This window comes from Anolis sagrei, chromosome 10, assembly GCF_037176765.1.
Source record: "Anolis sagrei isolate rAnoSag1 chromosome 10, rAnoSag1.mat, whole genome shotgun sequence".
NCBI classification, from domain to species: Eukaryota; Metazoa; Chordata; class Lepidosauria; order Squamata; family Dactyloidae; genus Anolis; species Anolis sagrei.
Genome location: NC_090030.1, coordinates 22,218,063 through 22,238,275, shown reverse-complemented (window position 1 = coordinate 22,238,275; position 20,213 = coordinate 22,218,063). Strand labels below are relative to the sequence as shown.

The 20,213-nt window shown below is 43.4% G+C and overlaps 1 protein-coding gene across 2 annotated transcripts in view; it reads right to left on the bottom strand.

Annotated features, from left to right (window-relative positions):
• HTR2C (5-hydroxytryptamine receptor 2C) overlaps positions 1-20,213 on the bottom strand; it is a 244,054-nt gene that overhangs the window by 89,871 nt on the left and 133,970 nt on the right. The window lies entirely within an intron of this gene.

Sequence of the window (20,213 nt, the reverse complement as noted above, 5' to 3'; positions counted from 1 at the left end):
ACTCTGAGTTGCAACATCCACAGCATTCCCTGCATCTACCATTTAGTTGTAACGCAATCAAAACAAGAGATAAGATTAGGCTGACAAGTTTTTGAGAAATCCATGTTTACTTTTAGTAATCACAGCATTCCTTTCTAAGTGATGGAAGACCACCTCCTTCGTGATCTGCTCCAGAATTTTTCCTGGTATCTATTGATATCAGGCTGGCTGCGTGGCAATTGTTTGTCTCCTCTTTATTTCCCTTCTTGAAGACAGGGACCACATTAGCCCTCCTCCGCTCGAATAGGACTTTACAGATGAACTGTACGTAATCTTCACAACATTGCCGTTGTGTCTTCCTCGCCCCACTCACTCGGAGTAAAGGAGGTAGCAAATCATCGCAAGGTAGATTGCTTTGGGGAGCCCTAAGCGCTGGAGCTTCCCAGTAAATCCTCCGAGTGGAAACTCATTTACAGTGATCGCTTTTCACTCCTTTCAGAAGAAAAGAAGTGTACCTTATGGATATCAGTCATGCAAGGCCCATAAGAGCAGAAATAACGTTGGATTCGTACATCTGCCGACAAAGAAGGCAAGACGTCTTCTTTTGCAGTCACCGTAATGGGTTTAAATGAGCTGCAAGCAAAGAAAAGGAATCTGGAAGGGTAAAAATGCCCAATTCCGGTCCAAATCATGAACTTTCCTTCCTTCGACATAACCTTTAGGATCCCTTTCAGCTCTAGATGGCCTTTAGGATCAAGATAGCCTTTAGGATCTAGATAGTATTTGGGATCTAAATAGCCTTTAGGGTCCCTTTAAGAGATTAGATTACCTTTAGGGTCTACATCAGGCATGGGCAAGCTTCGATCCTCTGGGTGTTTTGGACTTCCACAATTCCTAATAGCCTCAAGCCCTTTCCTTTCCCTTTTCCCTTTCCTTTTCCACATAAGCAACTGAGTGGGGAAGGAAGGGGTTCCATCTTATCATTTGGGAGTTGTAGTTGCTGGCATTAATAGTTCACCTCCAATCAAAGAGCATTCTGAACTCCATCAATGATGGAATTGAACCAAATTTGGTACACAGAACTCCCATGACCAACAGAAAATACTGGAAGAGTTTGGTGGGCTTTGACCTTGAATTTGGGAATTGCAGTTCACCTACCTTCAGAGAGCAGTGAGGACGCAATTATGGATCTGGACCAAACTTGGCACAAATACTCAATATGACCAAATGTGAAGACTGTTGGAGTTTGGGGAAATTAGACCTTTATATTTGGGAGTTGTAGTTACTGGGATTTATAGTTCACCTACAATCAGAGAGCATTCTAAACCCCACCAACGATAGAATTGGGCCAAACTTCCCACACAGAACCCCCCTATCTTAAAGGGACTCACTGGCACAAGTCTCCATCCAGCCTCGCACACTCTCCCTCACCCACACATGTGCACCATGCAGCCATGTACAAAGCACGCCTGCTCTCTGCTCCCTTCCCACTTAGAGTCTCAGAAACAGCCCTCCCCTTGGCTGAGAGGTTGGCCAATCTCAGTGGAAGATGGCTTTTGGTTGGAGGATTTGCCATCTGTTTCCAAAAAGGAAGAGAAGGACAGGCGAAGAGATCTTCATCCTTCCCCGTCAAAAGGGTTCCTAAGATCATTAGACATATATGTTTTCTTAAGGTCTTTGGCAACCCCTCTGAAACCTCCTCTTGACCCCCGCCCAGGTGTCCTGACCCTCAGGTTGAGAAACACTGACTTAGAGGAAGGCCTAGTGTCCAGATCAAGGGAAGCCAAGCCATGATGCCCCTCTCTTCAGACTTTTTTACCTAGAATAATAGCCCCATGTCCAATTCTGGGCACAGCAATTCAAGGGGGATATTTAAAGATTAGAAGGTGTCCAAAGGAGGGTGACTAAAAAATCAAAGTTCTGGAGACCATGAATCCCTCTGAGGAGCAGCTTCAAGAGCTGGGTCTGTTTAGCCTGGAGAAGAGAAAGTTGAGAGGAGACACAACAGCCATGTTTAAATATGTGAAAGGATGTCACATTACTTAAGGTTATTTAGGCGATCCCTCGTTGTCATCTTCCAGGATCAGTCTGTAGGTGACTGTAGAGACCTATTCTTGACCTGCATCTTCTCCCACAGTGAGGGCACTGGTTTCCAGGTGGAAGCCAGTCCCGTTAGGGTTGGCTTGATGTGCCTTTCTTTTGGCATGTTTCTCTCTTTCGCCCTCCATTCATGCCTCTTCAAATTCTACAGCACTGCTGGTCACAGCTGACCACCAGCTGGAGCGGTCAAGGGCCAGGGCTTCCCAGTTCTCAGTGTCTATGCCAGAATTTTTAAGGTTGGCTTTGAGCCCATCTTTAAATCTCTTTTCCTGCCCACCACATTCCATTTTCCATCTTGAGTTCAGAGTAGAACAACTACTTTGGGAGACAATGATCGGGCATTTGGACAACGTGGCCAGTGCAGCAGAGTTGGTGGTGGAGGACCATAGCTTCAGTGCTGGTGGTCTTTGCTTCTTCCAGCATGCTGACATTTGTCCACTTATCTACCCAAGATTTGCAGGATTTTTCAGAGGCAGCACTGATGAAATCGTTCCAGGAGTTGCATGTGACGTCTGTAGACAGTCCATGTTTTGTAGGCATATAGCAGGGTTGGAAGAACAATGGCTTTATAAACAAGCACCTTGGTATCCCTACAGATGTCCTGGTCCTCAAACACTCTCTGCTTCATTTGGAAAAATGCTGCACTCACAGAGCTCAGGCGATGTTGTATTTCAGTGTCGATGTTTACTTTGTAGGAGAGATGGCTGCCAAGGTAGCAGAAATGGTCAACATTTTCTAATGTTACACCATTAAGCTGTATCTCTGGCATTGGAGAGGGATTGGCTGGTGACTGCTGGAAGAGCACTTTGATTTTCTTGATGTTCGATGACAGGTTGTGCTTCTCGTCACATTAAGGAGGGGGAAAGCCTTGTCTTCTGCTGCCCCAGCGACAAAGACTCAATGGAGCTGTGATCGCGCCAGTACATTAGGAAGAATTTCCTTATCATAAGAAGATGTTTCAACTGCCTCGGAGTCCAGTGGAAGCTCCTTCTTTGGAGACTTTTAAGCAGAGGCTGAATGGTCATCTGTCAGGGGTACTTTGATTGTGCTTTTCCTGCCTGGCAAAAAGGTTTGGACTAGATGGCCTCTGGGGATCTCTCCCAACTCTATTCTTCTATGATTCTTTGAAAGGTTGGCCATGATGGTTCTGCAAAACTAAAGATCAGCATGGCCAGACTGACTGAATCCATTCCAGCTTGGTCACTCACAAATTTCCCCAAGTCAGTGCCAAACTTTCTCAAATAAGCTCGGAGGCTTAGCAGATCCTTCCAGATTAGCCTGACTCGAGCAGCCCACCTCTTTTCCTTTGGGAAACGCCTTAGCATGCTCTGGGGCTACGTCTAAGCAAATCACCCGTAGAGAAAGGAATTAGCAACAAACCGCTAAATATACCCAGCGGGATTCTTCTTCTCCCAACCCAAATCTCTGAGCATGTTCCCAATCAGCGTTGCTCTTGGAGATCAAGAGAAGGGCTCTTGTACAGCTGTCAATCACTCCTCGCAAAGGGAGAAGGCTCCCAGGTGGGCTGTAGCTGGATGCTCCTCTGCACAGACAGGCAACAGTCCTTTTTAAATCCTGTTCTGACTTCCTTTTTGCAGCGATTTCCACTGGCTAGCATTGGTTTCCAGGTTACAAAGCACTGGGGACCTTTCATATTACACCATTATAGCATTAAGCCTCACTTGCCTGGTTTCCAGTAGACTTCACAACCTCTGAGGATGCCTGCTATGGATGTGGGCGAAACGTCAGGAGAGAATGCTTCTGGAACATGGACAGATAGCCCAGAAGATTCACAACAATGCCAGAGAATGAACTTGCCTAGTTTCCAACAGACCTCACAACCTCTAAGGATGCCTGCTATGGATGTGGGTGAAACGTCAGGAGAGAATGCTTCTGGAACATGGACAGACAGCCCAAAAGACTCACAACAATCCATTATCAGATTGTTTTAACCCATGGGATCCCAGAATCAGATAACTGGAAGGGAGCCAAAGAGGACATCCATTTCAACCCAATTTTGGATTGCTGGAAGACACAATCCAAGCCCTCCTGACAGATGACCATCCAACCCCTATTTAAAGACCTCCAGAGAATGATCATGCCAGAGAATGAACTTGCCTAGTTTTCAGCAGACCTCACAACCTCTGAGGAGGCCTGCTATGGATGTGGGCGAAACGTCAGGAGAGAATGCTTCTGGAGCATGGACAGACAGCCCAGAAAACTCACAACAACCCATTATCAGATCATTTTAACCCATGGGATCCCAGAATCAGATAATTGGAAGGGAGCCAAAGAGGACATCCATTCCAACCCAATTTTGCATTGCTGGAAGGCAGAATCCAAGCCCTCCCGACAGATGATCATCCAACCTCTATTTAAAGACTTCCAGAGAATGTTACTCCAACATCATCCATCCCATCTTGGATGTTCACCTCTTGAAAGGTTCATAGAGTTGCAAGGGACCCCCAGTGACATCCATTCCAATGGTATTCCATAATGCAGGAAGATATAATTCAATCCCTCCCGACAGATGGTTATGCAGTCCGTATTTATAGACCTCCAAAGAAGGAGAGTCCATCACCATCTAATCTGAAATGTGTGCAGATCCGAGCCAGGAAGGTGTCCTTCTGCAACTGGCAGATGGTAATCTTGTTAGTGCCGATTGTGTTTAAGTGCAGGCCAAGGTCTTGAGGCACTGCACCCAGTGTGCCCATCACCACTGGAACCACCTTGACTGGCTTGTGCCAGAGTCTTTGCAGTTCAATCTTTAAATCCTCATATCGGGTCAGCTTTTCCAGTTGTTTCTCTTCAATCCTACTGTCACCTGGGATTGCAACATCGACGAGCCATGCTTTGTTTTTTAACATGATCGTGAGGTCAGGAGTATTGTCCTCCAAAACTCTGTCTGTCTGAATTTGGAAGTCCCAGAGGAGTTTGACATGTTCATTTTCTGTAACTTTTTCTGGCTTGTGATCCCACCAGTTCTTTGTCGCAGGCAGATGGTATTTGTGGTACAAGTTCCAATGAATCATCTGAGCAATGGTGTTGTGCCTCTGCTTGTAGTCTGTCTGCGCGATCTTCTTGCAGCCGCTGAGGATGTGATCTATTGTTTCATCTGCTTCCTTGCAGAGTCTACATTTGGGATCTGTTGTTGACTTTTCAATTCTGGCTTTGATGGCATTTGTTTTAATGGCTTGTTCTTGGGCTACCAGAATCAGGCCCTTTGTTTTTTCCAAGTTCCATTTGTGAGCCACAACCATGTTTTTTCTTTGTCAATTTGGCTCTCCATTTTTCCCAGGAACTATCCATGGAGAGCCTTCTTTCACCAGTTTTCTCTTCTGCTCTGGATTGTGTTTTTATGGTATTCACTCTTTGTCTTTTGCATTTTAAGTGGTTTTCTACTATTGACTTCCCTCAATGTTGGTTCTTGGCTGCCTTTCACACAATCTGCCAGTGCATGTTTCTCTTCTATTATTATTATTATTACTACTACTACTACTACTACTACTACTACTACTATGGAGCCCCAGGTGGCGCAGTGGGTTAAACCCCTGTGCCGGCAGGACTGAAGACCGACAGGTCGCAGGTTCAAATCCGGGGAGAGCATGGATGAGCTCCCTCTATCAGCTCCAGCTCCTCATGTGGGGACATGAGAGAAGCCTCCCACAAGGATGATAAAAACATCAAATCATCCAGGCATCCCCTGGGCAATGCCCTTGCAGATGGCCAATTCTCTCACACCAGAAGCAACTTGCAGTTTCTCAAGTCGCTCCTGACACGACAAAATAATAATAATAATAATAATAATAATAATAATAATAATTAAGCATATGAGGAGTATTGCCCTCCAAACAATGAGGATGGGCAAATACACTCAAAAAGGGCTCCCCCCCCCCCCCAGTTGAGAATGACTTCCTTCTACAGCTGGAAAAATATATATATTTTGCAGCATGCCTTAAAGAAATCTCCAGCTGGCTCTGCTTACATTCGTAATTAATTGAAACCACTGTTGCTCAAAATTAACCTCTGGCCCTTATGGAGAGCTGCAACATGAATCTAGATAAGGGTCGTTTGCATAAAAACAGACAGTCATTGCTCCCGATTATTAATCATGCATTTTCAAAAAAGGGAGAGCCCTGGCTTCTATTATGGCTATTAAGAAGAAAGTAAGGAAATGCAAGGGATGCCATCGGCATAGCGGGGAAAACAACCTAGATCAGTGGTTCTAGATCAGTGGTTCTCAGCCTGGCGTCCCCAGATGTTTTTGGCTTACAACTCCCAGAAATCCCAGCCAGTTTACCAGCTGTTAGGATTTCTGGGAGTTGAAGGCCAAAAACATCTGGGGACCACAGGTTGAGAACCACTGGTCTAGATGCTGGAGGGAATACGTTGACTCAACAGGATCTACCGATACTTTGGCCTTGATTCACTCATCAAGAACAAATACAATCAATTTCTTCCAGCCAGAACTAATCAATATGACTTCAAGCATCTTCCAACTTCCATCAACCTGATGCTTTCCAGAGGCTTAGACCAATGGTCCCACCATCCCCATTTTGGGTGAAGACTGCCTTATCCACATCTAAGCTGCCTATTACAGGGAAAACCAGCTGATCCCTAATCCATTTAAAACACAGGCATGTGCTTTTCACCTTAAGAACAGACAAGCATCCCGAGCTCTGAGGATGACCTGGGAAGGAATCCCACTTGAGCATTGCAGCGCACCCAAATATCTGGGAGTCACTCTGGACCGTGCTCTGACCTACAAGAAGCACTGCCTGAACATCAAGCAAAAAGTGGGCACTAGAAACAATATCATACGAAAGCTGACTGGCACAACCTGGGGATCACAACCAGACACAGTAAAGACATCTGCCCTTGCTCTATGCTACTCTGCTGCTGAGTATGCATGCCCAGTGTGGAACACATCTCACCATGCTAAAACAGTGGATGCGGCTCTTAATGAGACATGCCGCATTATCACGGGGTGTCTGTGCCTTACAGAACTGGAGAAATTACACTGTTTAGCCGGTACTGCACCACCTGACATCCGCCGGGAAGTAGCAGCCAATAGTGAAAGGACCAAGGCAGTGACATCTCCAGCTCATCCCCTGTTTGGGTATCAGCCAGCACGTCAATGACTTAAATCAAGAAATAGTTTTCTAAGATCTACAGAGAACACCTCAGCAAGCAAGAGTCCAAAAGTGGCAGGCTCAAACCCAGAACCTCAATCAATGGCTGATACCAATTGAGATACTCCTAGCACACAGAAAACTGGGCAACTTGGAAGGTGCTGAACAGACTGCGCTCTGGCACCACGAGATGCAGAGCCAACCTTCAGAAATGGGGCTACAAAGTGGAATCCACAACATGTGAGTGTGGAGAAGAGCAAACTACAGACCACCTGCTGCAATGCAACCTGAGCCCTGCTACATGCACAATGGAGGACTTTCTTATAGTAACAACAGAGGCACTCCAAGTGGCCAGATACTGGTCAAAGGACATTTAATCAACTACCAAGCTTGCAAACTTTGTGCTTTGTTTGTTTGTTAAAATATGCAATACAACTGTTTGGTTTGCTCCTGACACGATAAATAAATAAATAAATCTAAGCTTGGGTCTTAAAGCCAGAGGTTGATGACTCAATCTTGACACCCAAAAGCAATTGAGAAAGCAGCGAGCAGGAAAGCAACGGGTGAGGATGGGGGATGTTGGGCATTGCCCTCCCAGAAAGAAAGGCCTCCAAAGAAAGGCTGCAGAGAGTGTTGATAGGGAGACAATTTGGAAAGATATGAAAAATGGCTGAGAAGCAAGTTTCCTAAGTATGAAGATCCAGACTAACAAGGACTATACGCAAAATTCACATTGTTGTGTTTGCACAGAAATCAAGATCAGTGGTTCTCAACCTCCCTAATGCCACGACCCCTTAATGCTGTTCTTCATGTTGTGGTGATCCCCAACCATAGCATTATTTTCATTGCTATTTCATAACTGTAACTTTTCTACTGTTCTGAATCGTAATGTAAATATCTGATATGCAGGATATATTCTCATTCACTGGACCAAATTTGGCACAAATACCCAATACGCCCACATTTGAATACTGGTGGGGTTGGGGGAGGGGGATTGATTTAGTCATTTGAGAGTTGTAGTTGCTGAGATTTATAGTTCACCTGCAATCAAAGAGAATTCTGAACTCCACCAATGATGGAATTGAACCAAACTTGGCATTACAGAACTCCCATGACCAACAGAAAATACTGGAAGGGTTTGGTGGGCATTGACCTTGAGTTTGGAAGTTATAGTTCACCTACATCCAGAGAGCACTGTGGACTCAAACAGTGATGGATCTGGACCAAACTTGGCATCAATACTCAATATGCTCAAATGTGAAAACTGGTGGAGTTTGGGGAAAATAGACTTTGACATTTCGGAGTTGTAGTTATTGGGATTTATAGTTCACCTGCAATCAAAGAGAATTCTGAACTCCACCAATGAACCAAACTTGACACATGGAACTCCCATGACCAACATAAAATACTAGAAGGGTTTGGTGGGCATTGACCTTGAGTTTTGGAGTTGTAGTTCACCTACATCTAAAGAGCACTGTGGACTCAAATAATGATGGATCTGGACCAAACTTGGCATGAATACTCAATATGGCCAAAGTGAAGACTGGTGGAGTTTGGGGAAAATAGGCCTTGATATTTTGGAGTTGTAGTTGCTGGGATTTATAGTTTATCTACAATCAAAGGGGAATTCTGAACCCCACCAATGATAGAATTGGGCCAAACTTCCTACACAGATCTCCCTTGCTTGGTGTGAGCCTCCCTCCAGCCTCGCACTCTCTTTCTGGCCCGTACATGCGCACCAAGCATGCCTGCTCTCCCCTCCTGGCTAAGAAACAGCCCTCCCTTTGGCTGAGAAGCTAGCCAATCATAGTGGAGAAGGGATTTTGGTGGGAGGATTCATTGTCTGTTTCCAAAAAGGGAGAGAAGGACAGATGGAGAGATCTCCAGCCTTCTCTGCCAAAGGGGTTCCTAAGACCATCAGAAATCTATGTTTTGAAACCCCCTCATGACCCCCCCCGGGGGTCCCACCCCATCTTCCCGGGGTCCCCCCCAGGGGTCCAAACCCCCAAGTTGAAGACTAGATGATCTCTAACGTGCTCATAAAATCACATTTTATGCCTCTAAGGTTGTTAGTTGCATTCCCTTCTCCATGGCATACATGTCTAGCCTTTTAAAACCCTCTTATTTCAGAGAGCGGCTGAAGCTGGTGTTCCATACCAAAATGTCCCTTTTTAAATGTTTTTATATAGAGAAAAACCTTTTAAATCTGACATGGGAATGGATGGTCCCCATTTGTCGCAGATGAGAGGGCAGACTCCTGAAAGCAGAGGGACAAAATATTATCTTGATCAATCTCTTCGCCTCGAAAACATGAAAAAGCCCAGCTTGAACGGGTTGGAATATTATCCTTTCATTTCCAAGGTAACTTTGATCCAAGCTCAGGGTTTTATCTCAGAAATTGTAAATGAAGAAAAATGCCCCCTTTTGGAGAAGAATGACCCAGAGCTTGCAAATATTACTGTTTTATATTGCAATTCTCAGGAGCAGACGATCGGCAGTTTTTTCAAAAGGAACATTTCTAAACTCTGAGTCAGAGAAGCACATATTTCGTTCAAGTGTTTGTCAGCATCCTGCTCTTCCCTTGACAGAGGGCAACGATGAGGTGAAAAGGATTTTTGCTGAATGCATCTTTCCCCCTTAAAACCAAGCCTTCTCTCCATTCCTCCCACTTCCTTCTGACAACCCAAATGCGACAAGTTCTTGGTTCCAGAGCCAGCGGCACAGTAAATCCTCTCCAGGTTTTAATGTTGGCCATAAAGGAGCTCTCCAAGGTGCTGCATCCTGTTTCTAAATAAGTTCAGCACCTTGGAGAGTTCCTTAGACTTCAGCCAAAACCTGGCACAGATCCATCATCTCATTGAAATGGGATTGAAAGGGAACAATAGTAGAATCTTGAATTACAGGGCTTGGGACAGTGTTTCCTTCCCCATCCCAGGAAGAGAGATATGAAAGGAAGCCGATCTGATGGAAAGAGTTCAAACTAGCCCTTCTTGTTCTTGGTCAGTCGTTTAAAAAAGGCAATGTCTTCAAATGGTCATCATAGGCTTGGGCAACAACAAGAAGGAAGGGAGGGAAAAGGGAAGGATCTATAAGGCAGTGAAGAAAGAGAGATAGATGGATATCGATGGATGGATAGATGGATGGATTGTTGAATACATAGATGAATAGATAGGTGGATAGATTGATGGATGGATAAATGAACAGATAAATATATGGATAGGTGGATAGGTGGATGGATAAATAGATGAATAGATGGATGGATGGATAGGTGAACAGATGAATAGATAAATGGATGGATGAATAAATGGACAGATAAATAGACTGATAGGTGGATAGGTAGATGGATAAATAGATGAATAGATAGATGGATAGATGGATAGATAGAGGAACAGATTAATAGATGAATGGATAAATGGACAGATAAATAGATGGATAGGTGGATAGGTAGATGGATAGATGAATAGATAGATGGGTAGATGGATAGATAGAGGAACAGATTAATAGATGAATAGATAAATGGATGGATGGATAAATGAACAGATAAATAGATGGATAGATGGATGGATGGATAAATAGATGAATAGATAGATGGAAAGATGGATGGATAAATGAACAGATAAATAGATGGATAGATAGACGAACAGATAGATAAATGGATAGATGGATGGATAAATTAACAGATAAATAGATGGATAGGTGGATAGGTGAATGGATAAATAGATGAATAGATAGATGGATAGATAGATGAACAGATTAATAGATGAATAGATAAATGGATAGATGGATAAATGAACAGATAAATAGATGGATAGATGGATGGATAAATAGATGAATAGATAGATGGAAAGATGGACAGATAGATGGGACAGATTAATAGATGAATAGATAGGGTTAGATGGATAAAAACAGATAAATAGATGGATAGGTGGATAGATGGATGGCTGGATAAATAAATGGATAGATAGGTGGATAGATGGACAGATAGATAAACATGTTAACAGATGAATAGATAGGTGGATAGATTGCTTGATGGATGGATGGATGAACAGATAAATAGATGGATAGTTGAATGGGTGGGTGGATGGATGGATAGATGGATGAGTGGAGAGATTAACAGATTAATAGACAGGTGAATTGATGGATAAATAGATGAACAGATAAATAGATGAATAGGTGGCTAGATAGATTAGATAGATAGATAGATAGATAGATAGATAGATAGATAGATAGATGAAAAGATAAATAGATGAATGGATAAATGGATAAATGAATGGACAGACAGACAGAAAGATAGATGAACAGATAAATAGATGAATAGATAGGTGGATTGATAGATCAATAAATGAATAGATAGATAGGTGTATAGTTGGATGGATAGATGAACAGACAAATAGATGAATAAATAGGTGATTAGATGGAGGGACAGGCAGACAAATGGATGAATAGATATCAATAGGATGGATGGACAGACAGGCACATCAGCTGAAGAGAATCCTTTACATTCCAGTGCTACATTCCTTGATTCTCAATTTTCAATCCATCAGAGCATTTTTTCCTCCAGTAGTTTTGGATTCCAGCCTCCAGAACTGAATGTCATTGGGCCGGGGGATTCTGGGAACTAAAAGCCCAAACACCTGAAGGATCAAAGGTTAAGAATGACTGCATGTTAGTGAAGAAGCTATTGGTTTCAACAAAGGTGGTCCAGACCCTTGGGTCGTCCCTTGAGCAGATGTATAGCTGAGACCAAAAGCCCAGGACTTGCCGAAGAGCATTGCAATGGGTCTGTGGACGCTGGGCTCTGAACCCTAAGGCTAACCTGCACATTTCCCCATAATGGGAAAGTTCACCTGGGTGCAAATTTTAGATTTCTTCCACCCAGGCCAGCTGACATGGTTCCATAAAGGTCCAACTGGTCTATTCTGTTGCAGCTCTTCATCCTCGGAGCTCTGGTAAATAACTCCAAATCTAATAAAATTGTATTCACGTTGCAGAGAGAAAGTCAATTTATCTGATGGCGAAGCAGCAGACACCCAAGCCCTGACAAAAGAGGTCGGCTCACAAAATTATCTTCTCTCTGCCATCCAAAGCAAAGCAGATTATTCCGATGTCAGGTTGCATCAATAACATCATCCTTTTCTGGCTGCTCACTTCTTCGTTCTTCTTCATTTTTTTTGTTGTTGTTGTTGTTTGGTTTTTGCTGTGTTTCCCTCCTTTCTTGTTTCTCTGATCAAAGCTCACTTATTCTTCCTGCAATTACGGCCCAATCGCAAATGATTAATCAACTGGCGTTAATTGATCGCCGTTTGCTGTTCCAATGGTGCTTTCCACTCCATCATGACTGTTGAGTCTAACCCAATCCAGAAAACATTCCCTTGAGTGTCAAACAAAAGCAACAACAGCTCCACACAATAAGCATGAGCCAGGCTGTTATTCCATTTCTCCATTATATCTTGGAGGAGAACCATAAAATAGGAGGGCTTTCCCCCCAAAGAACACACGTGCTAGAATGTATGGATGGATGGCTGGATGGACTCAAAGCCAACTTTTAAAACTCTGGCATAGACACCGAGAACTGGGAAACTGTGGTCCTTGAGCACTCCAGCAGGAGGTCAGCTGTGACCAGCAGTGCTGTAGAATTTGAAGAGGCATGAATGGAGGGCGAAAGAGAGAAACATGCCAAGAGGAAGGCATGTCAAGCCAACCCCGACCGGGACAGCCTTCCACCTGGAAACCAATGCCCTCACTGCTGGAGAAGATGCAGATCAAGAATAAGGCTCCATAGTCACCTACGGATCCACTGCACACTGCACACTGACCCTGGAGGACCATCCCACTTGGACAATGAGAGATTGCCTAAGTGAGTAAGTAATTATGGATGGCTGGATGGAAGGATGGAAAATGAATGTAGGGAAATAGTGGATGGATGGATGGATGGATGGATGGATGGGCGGATGGGCGGGCGGGCGGGTGGGCGGATGTGTGGCTGGATGGATAGATATATTAAATAATAATAATAATAATAATAATAATAATCTTTATCTATGCCCTGCCACCATCTCCCTGAAGGGACTCGGGGCAGCTCACAAAAGCACTCTGGAGTGCCGCACATAAAATAATCAATACATAAACATATACACGATTACAATGTAAGTTTACAACAGCAAACTCACATACTACAACTTTAAAATTCATAAAACACAGTAGATAGATGGGTGGATTGATAGATGAATGGACTGATAGGTGGATGAAGGACAGATGGATGTATGGATAGATAGATAGATAGATAGAGGATGTATGGATGGGTAGATAGATAGATAGATAGATAGATAGATAGATAGAGGATGTATGGCTGGGTGGATACACAGATTATTAGATAGGTGGGTGGATTGATAGATGAATGGACTGATAGATGGATGAATAGATGGACAGAGACAGACGGAGAATAGATGGGTAAGATAGATAGACAGAGGAAGGATGGATGGATCAATGGATCAATGGATGGAAGGACAGATGGATGGATAGATAGATAGATAGATAGATAGATAGAGGATGTATGGCTGAGTGGATACACAGATTATCAGATAGATGGGTGGATTGATAGATGAATGGACTGATAGATGGATGAATAGACAGACAGAGACAGAGAGTAGATGGGTAAGATGGATAGACAGAGGAAGGATGGATGGATCAATGGATCAATGGATGGAAGGACAGATGGATGGGTAGATAGGTGGATAGATAGATAGATCGATAGATAGATAGATAGATAGATAGATAGATAGATAGATAGATAGATAGATAGAGGATGTATGGCTGGGTGGATACACAGATTATCAGATAGATGGGTGGATTGATAGATGAATGGATGAACTGATGGATGGAAGGCTAGATAGAGGATGCATGGATGGATAGACTGGTAGCTGAAAAATGGATAGAAAAAAGCATGGACACAGAGATTGATGATTAGATAGATTGATGGATGGATGGATAGATGGCAGATGGATGGATAGATTGATAGCTGAATGAATGGATAGAAAGATGGATGGACACAGAGATCGATGATTAGATACATGGATGGATGGGCAGACAGGCAGATAAATGATAATTAAATAACACTATATAACAAAATATGAAATATTTTATGTTCCTCATTTAAAAGCGTTATTTCCTGTTTAATTGTGTGGGCCTTACTTTGAAAGTAGTTATTATCCTCCAGAAACTTTGTTTTTGTGGCTGCCACAAACTATGTTGAATTGGTTGAGACTCGATGAGATATTCATTGAAAAATTAGAGCAAAGTGTACTGCAGGATGTGCTGCAAAACCAAAGTGTTTGCAGTGTAATCAACTTTTTCCATGTTTTTATGATAGAACCAATTAGGAAGTGACATTTATAACCCAGGAACAGAAATCATGTTACACGGTGCTATGGATAGATAGATGAATTGATTGGTGCATTTATAGGTAGAATAGATAGATAAACAGTTAGATGGATGGATAGATGGAAATATAGCTAGCTAGATGGAGGGATGGGTCGTGGGTGGGAGTGAGAGAGAGGGAGAGACCCCCAGGTTTATTCTAAGGCTGCCTTAACGCCTGTCTCTTTGCTCTTATAAGTGAAGCGGGTGGAAAGAGAGCCAGTGACGGCGAGGGGAGCAATTGGGGAAGCGCCTTGGTGCATCCGACCTACTGGGACGCACACATCATCTTGGGGTTGACAGCGGGTGCCTATTTTTACCCCTATTTTTTTTTAACAAAAATTGCTTCCTGTACTCAACCTCCTACTTCAGGCCGGCTCCAGAGAGACACAGCCATCGCGTTTTATTTTCTTGATGGAAGATGTCATCACCGCGTCTCAAAAAGCGGAGGAGGTGTGACAAAGCTAATAAAAATAAAAGAGAATTAACTCCCAGTCCGTGAGTACATGCAGAGATGGGTACCGGATCCCACAGCACAGAGACATAGCAGCCAAAGTGGTATCAAACTGCATTAATTGTACAGCAGCATTTCTCAACCTTGGGGTCAGGACCCCAGGGGGGTTCACAAGGGGGTGTCAGAGCGGTCACCAAAGACCATCAGAAAACACAGTATTTTCTGTTGGTCATGGAGGTTCTGTGTGCCAAGTTTGATTCAATTCCATCGTTGGTGGAGTTCAGAATGCTCTTTGATTGTAGGTGAACTATAAATCCCAGTAACTACAACTCCCAACTTTCAAGGTCTATTTTCCCCAAACTCCACCAGTCTTCACATTTGGCCACATTGAGTATTCATGCCAAGTTTGGTCTAGACCTATCATTTTTTGAGTGCACAGTGCTCTACAACTCCAAAACTCAAGGTCAATACCCACCAAACCCTTCTAGTATTTTCTGTTGCTCATGGGAGTTCTGTGTGCCACATTTGGTTCAATTCCATCATTGGTGGCGTTCAGAATGCTCTTTGATTGTAGGTTAACTATAAATCCCAACAACTACAAATCCCAAACATCAAGATCTATTTCCCCCAAACTCCACCAGTGATTACATTTGTGCATATATTGAGTGTGTGGAAAGTTTGGCCCAATTCTATTGTCAGTGGAGTTCAGAATACTCTTTGATTGTAGGTGAACTATAAATCCCAGTAACTACAACTCCCAACTTTCAAGGTCTATTTTCCCCAAACTCTACCAGTGTTCACATTTGGCCACGTTGAGTATTCATGCCAAGTTTGGTCCAGATCTATCATTGTTTGAGTGCACAGTGCTCACTGGCTGCAGGTGAACTACAACTCCAAAACTCAAGGTCAATACCCACCAAACCCTTCCAGTATTTTCTGTTGCTCATGGGAGTTCTGTGTGCCACATTTGGTTCAATTCCATCGTTGGTGGCATTCAGAATGCTCTTTGATTGTAGGTTAACTATAAATCCTAACAACTACAAATCCCAAATGTCAAGGTCTATTTCCCCCAAACTCCACCAGTGATCACATTTGTGCATCTATTGAGTGTGTGGGAAGTTTGGCCCAATTCTATTGTCGGTGGAGTTCAGAATGTTCTTTGATTGTAGGTGAACTATAAATCCCAGTAACTACAACTCCCAACTTTCAAGGTCTATTTTCCCCAAACTCCACCAGTTTTCACATTTGGCCACATTGAGTATTTATGCCAAGTTCGGACCAGATCTATCATTGTTTGAGTGCACAGTGCTCACTGGCTGCAGGTGAACTAGAACTTCAAAACTCAAGGTCAATACCCACCAAATCCTTCCAGTATTTTCTGTTGCTCATGGGGGTTCTGTGTGCCAAGTTTGGTTCAATTCCATTATTGGAGGAGATCGGAATGCTCTTGGATTGTAGGTGAACTATAAATCCCAGTAACGACAACTCCCAAATGACAAAATCAATCACCCCTCCAACCCCACCAGTATTCAAATTTGGGCATATTGGGTATTTGTGACAAATTTGGTCAAGTGAATGAAAATACATCCTACATATCAGATATTTACATTATAATTCATAACTGTAGAAAAATGACAGTTATGAAGTAGCAACGAAAATAATGTTATGGTTGGGAGTCACCACAACATGAGGAACTGTATTAAGCGGTCGCGGCATTGGGAAGGTTGAGAAACACTGTTTTAAATGGTTCCCCTTTGTTTCTGAGTGAAATTGGTTTAAATATGGTTTGTCAGGTCTATTTTCTATCTTTGGGGCCACACACTGTTTTGGGATCCCCGGTGAGCAGAAAAACAATAACTAAATAGAATCATAGAATCATAGAGTTGGAAGAGACCTCATGGGCCATCCATCCCAACCCCCTGCCAAGAAGCAGGAATATTGCATTCAAAGGACCCCTGACAGATGGCCATCCAGCCTCTGTTTAAAAGCTTCCAAAGAAGGAGCCTCCACCACACTCCACAATATGTGGAGCCTCCACCACATATTTCACACCTATCCATATAATAAAAGTGGAAATATATCTGTATGCTTGTATGTCTATGTGTGATTTTCAAGACAGCTCCTACTTCCAGAGATCACTATGACTCCTGCAAACCTTGGATGTTGTGAGTTATAGTTCACCCTTTTCCAGAGAGCCCTGTGACTCCCACTGATGATGGATCTGGATGAAACCTGGCACACAGACCCAACATGACCAACTTTAAGGACTGATGGGGTTTGGCGAGTAGTGCCAGAGGATGAAGGGAGTTGTCGTTCACCCATACATGATGAGTACTGTGGATCCCACCAGTGATGGGTCTGGACCAAACTTGGCACACAGACCCCCTCCAAGTCGAACTTGAGAGTAATGACACAGGACGATGAAGTTTGTAGTTCACCCATACATGACAAGCACTGTGGATCCCACTGATTACGAGTCTGGACCAAACTTGGAATACAGACCCGCCTCCAAGTCGAACTTTAAATACTGATAGGGTTTGAGAGTAATGAGTCAGGATGATGGAGGTTGTAGTTCACCCATACATGACGAGGACTGTGGATCCCACTGATGACGAGTCTGGACCAACCTTGGAATACAGACCCCCTCCAAGTCAAACTTTAAATACTGATAGGGTTTGAGAGTAATGGGTCAGGATGATGAAGGTTGTAGTTCACCCATACATGATGAGCATTGTGGATCCCACTGATGATGGGTCTGGACCAAACTTGGTTGGGGGCCACCACAACATGAGGGACTGTATTAAGGGGTTGAGGCATTAGGAAGGTTGAGAACCACTGATCTACAGTGTAGATCCGCCTTGGTCACTCTCCTCTGGACACGTTCCAGCTTCATTCAAGCAGAGCGCCAAAAAAGAGAGATCTTCCTGCCCTTCCTGCTTCTTGGTGCCTTCTCGGAAATGCAAAGCACTGCTTTCAGAGGCCAACTAATTCAACTGCCTTTTTGTGCCTCCTTTTTTCCCCTCTCCTTTCGCCTCTGAATTTGCATTTAAGTTCAATTTAAGGAAATCGCTTCAACGCAGGATTCCATTTGACTTTGGAAGAAGAAACATGACCTCATTTATGGGAGACTCTATTACAATAAAGCTGTCAAGAGAGATTGGAGAGGGGCTGGGGGGGGGGGGGGGCTGGCCTGACAGGCTCACTTAAGGCTGGAGACCAGGACAAGAAAGCGAAGCAATGCAAACTCCATTCGTCTGATGAACCACAGCTTCTCTATTTACAGCGGCATTAAATCTGAACTTTCTTCATGTTTCAGGGAAATGAACTTCAATCAGTACCTACTCCAGAAAGATTGGACATAAATGAATAACACAATGAAGAAGATGCAGCAGCAGAGGATAATGCATAGTTTTATCAGGATGGAAAGATGGAGCACACAGCCACACAACTGTGATGATGCTCAACGAGGAACAGAGCAATACAGGGGCATGTTCTACCCTTGGACTATTGCACAACAGCTTCCATTGTGTGTTAAGACAGATTGTGCGTGGAGACTATTGCTCAGTGGTTGTGCTTCTAAGGTCATTTCTAGCCATGATCCTAGAAACATTGGCTTCATTTCTGCTCTCTTTTTGAGGAACCCTTTTTGAGGAACCCCAAGAGCTATTTCTGAAGGTATTCAATGATACCTAGGATCCTACACAAAATTGGCATTGCATTAAATTACGCACATGCATATCCGTCTTGCAATGGGGCCTCTTATGTCCCAATGCTCTCAATGCCTCATGACCTGTTCCGGAAATGGCAGTCACTCTAAAGACTTCTTCCAGACTTTTTTTGATACTGGAAACTCATGCAAACTATTATCACATCAGTTTTATTGAGGCTAAATTGTTGCTGGAAGTGGTCAACAGCTGAGAAAATACTCACAGGCTTTTAGTTCATAGATTTGGCATCTTCTCCCACAAGTTGTTAGGATTGGACCTCAAAACTAGTGGTTTTCAAACTGGGCTCCTCCAGATGTTTTAGACTTCCACTCCCACAATTCCTAACAGCTGATAAGCTGGCTGGGATTTCTGGGAGTTGAAGTCCAAAACATCTGAAGGAGCACAGTTTGAGGAACACTGCCCTAAACAACCAATCCTACCATCTCAACTAATCCTACCAATTCACCCAGTTCTACTTGGTCCATGTCAACCAGTTCTACCTGGACCATGTCAACCAGTCCTACCAATTCAAGTAGTTCTACCTGGAACATGTCAACCAATCCTACCAATTTGACCAGTTCTTCTGAAACATGCCAATTCAAGCAGTTCTACTTGGACCAAGTTAATCACTCTTATTAATTCAAGCAGTTCTATCTGAAGCATGTCAATCAATTCTACCAATTTAAGCAGTTCTACCTGGACCATCTGAACTTTAAATCTGAACTTTAAATCTGAACCATGTCAACAAATCCTACCAGTCCAAACAGTTCAACCTGGACAATGTCAATCAATCCTACCAATCCAACCAGTTCTACATAAACCATGTCAACCAATCCTTTCAATTCAACTGGTTCAACCTGGACCATATCAATGAGTTCAACCTGGACCATGTGAAACCATCCCACCAATTCGACCAGTTCTTCTGAAACATGTCAATCAATCCTACCAACCCAACCGATTCTTCTGGACCATATCAATGAGTTCAACCTGGACCATGTGAACCCATCCTACCAATTCGACCACTTCTTCTGAAACATGTCAATCAATCCTACCCATCCAACCAGTTCTTCTGAACCATATCAACGAGTTCAACCTGGACCATGTGAACCCATCCTACCAATTCGACCAGTTCTTCCGAAACATGTCAATCAATCCGACCAATTCAAGCAGTTCTAGCTGGACCATGTCAATCAATCCCAACAATTCAACCATTTCTACCTGGACCATGTCAACCAATCCAACCAGTTCAACATGGACTATCTCAAGCAATTCTGCCAATTCGACCAGTTCTATGTGGCCCATCTCAACCAATTCTACCTGGACCATTTCAACCAATTTGACCTGAACCCTGACAACAAATTCCTACCTGGACCATTTATTGAATCAGAAAGTTGGGAGAGACCACAAAATCCATCCAGTCCAACC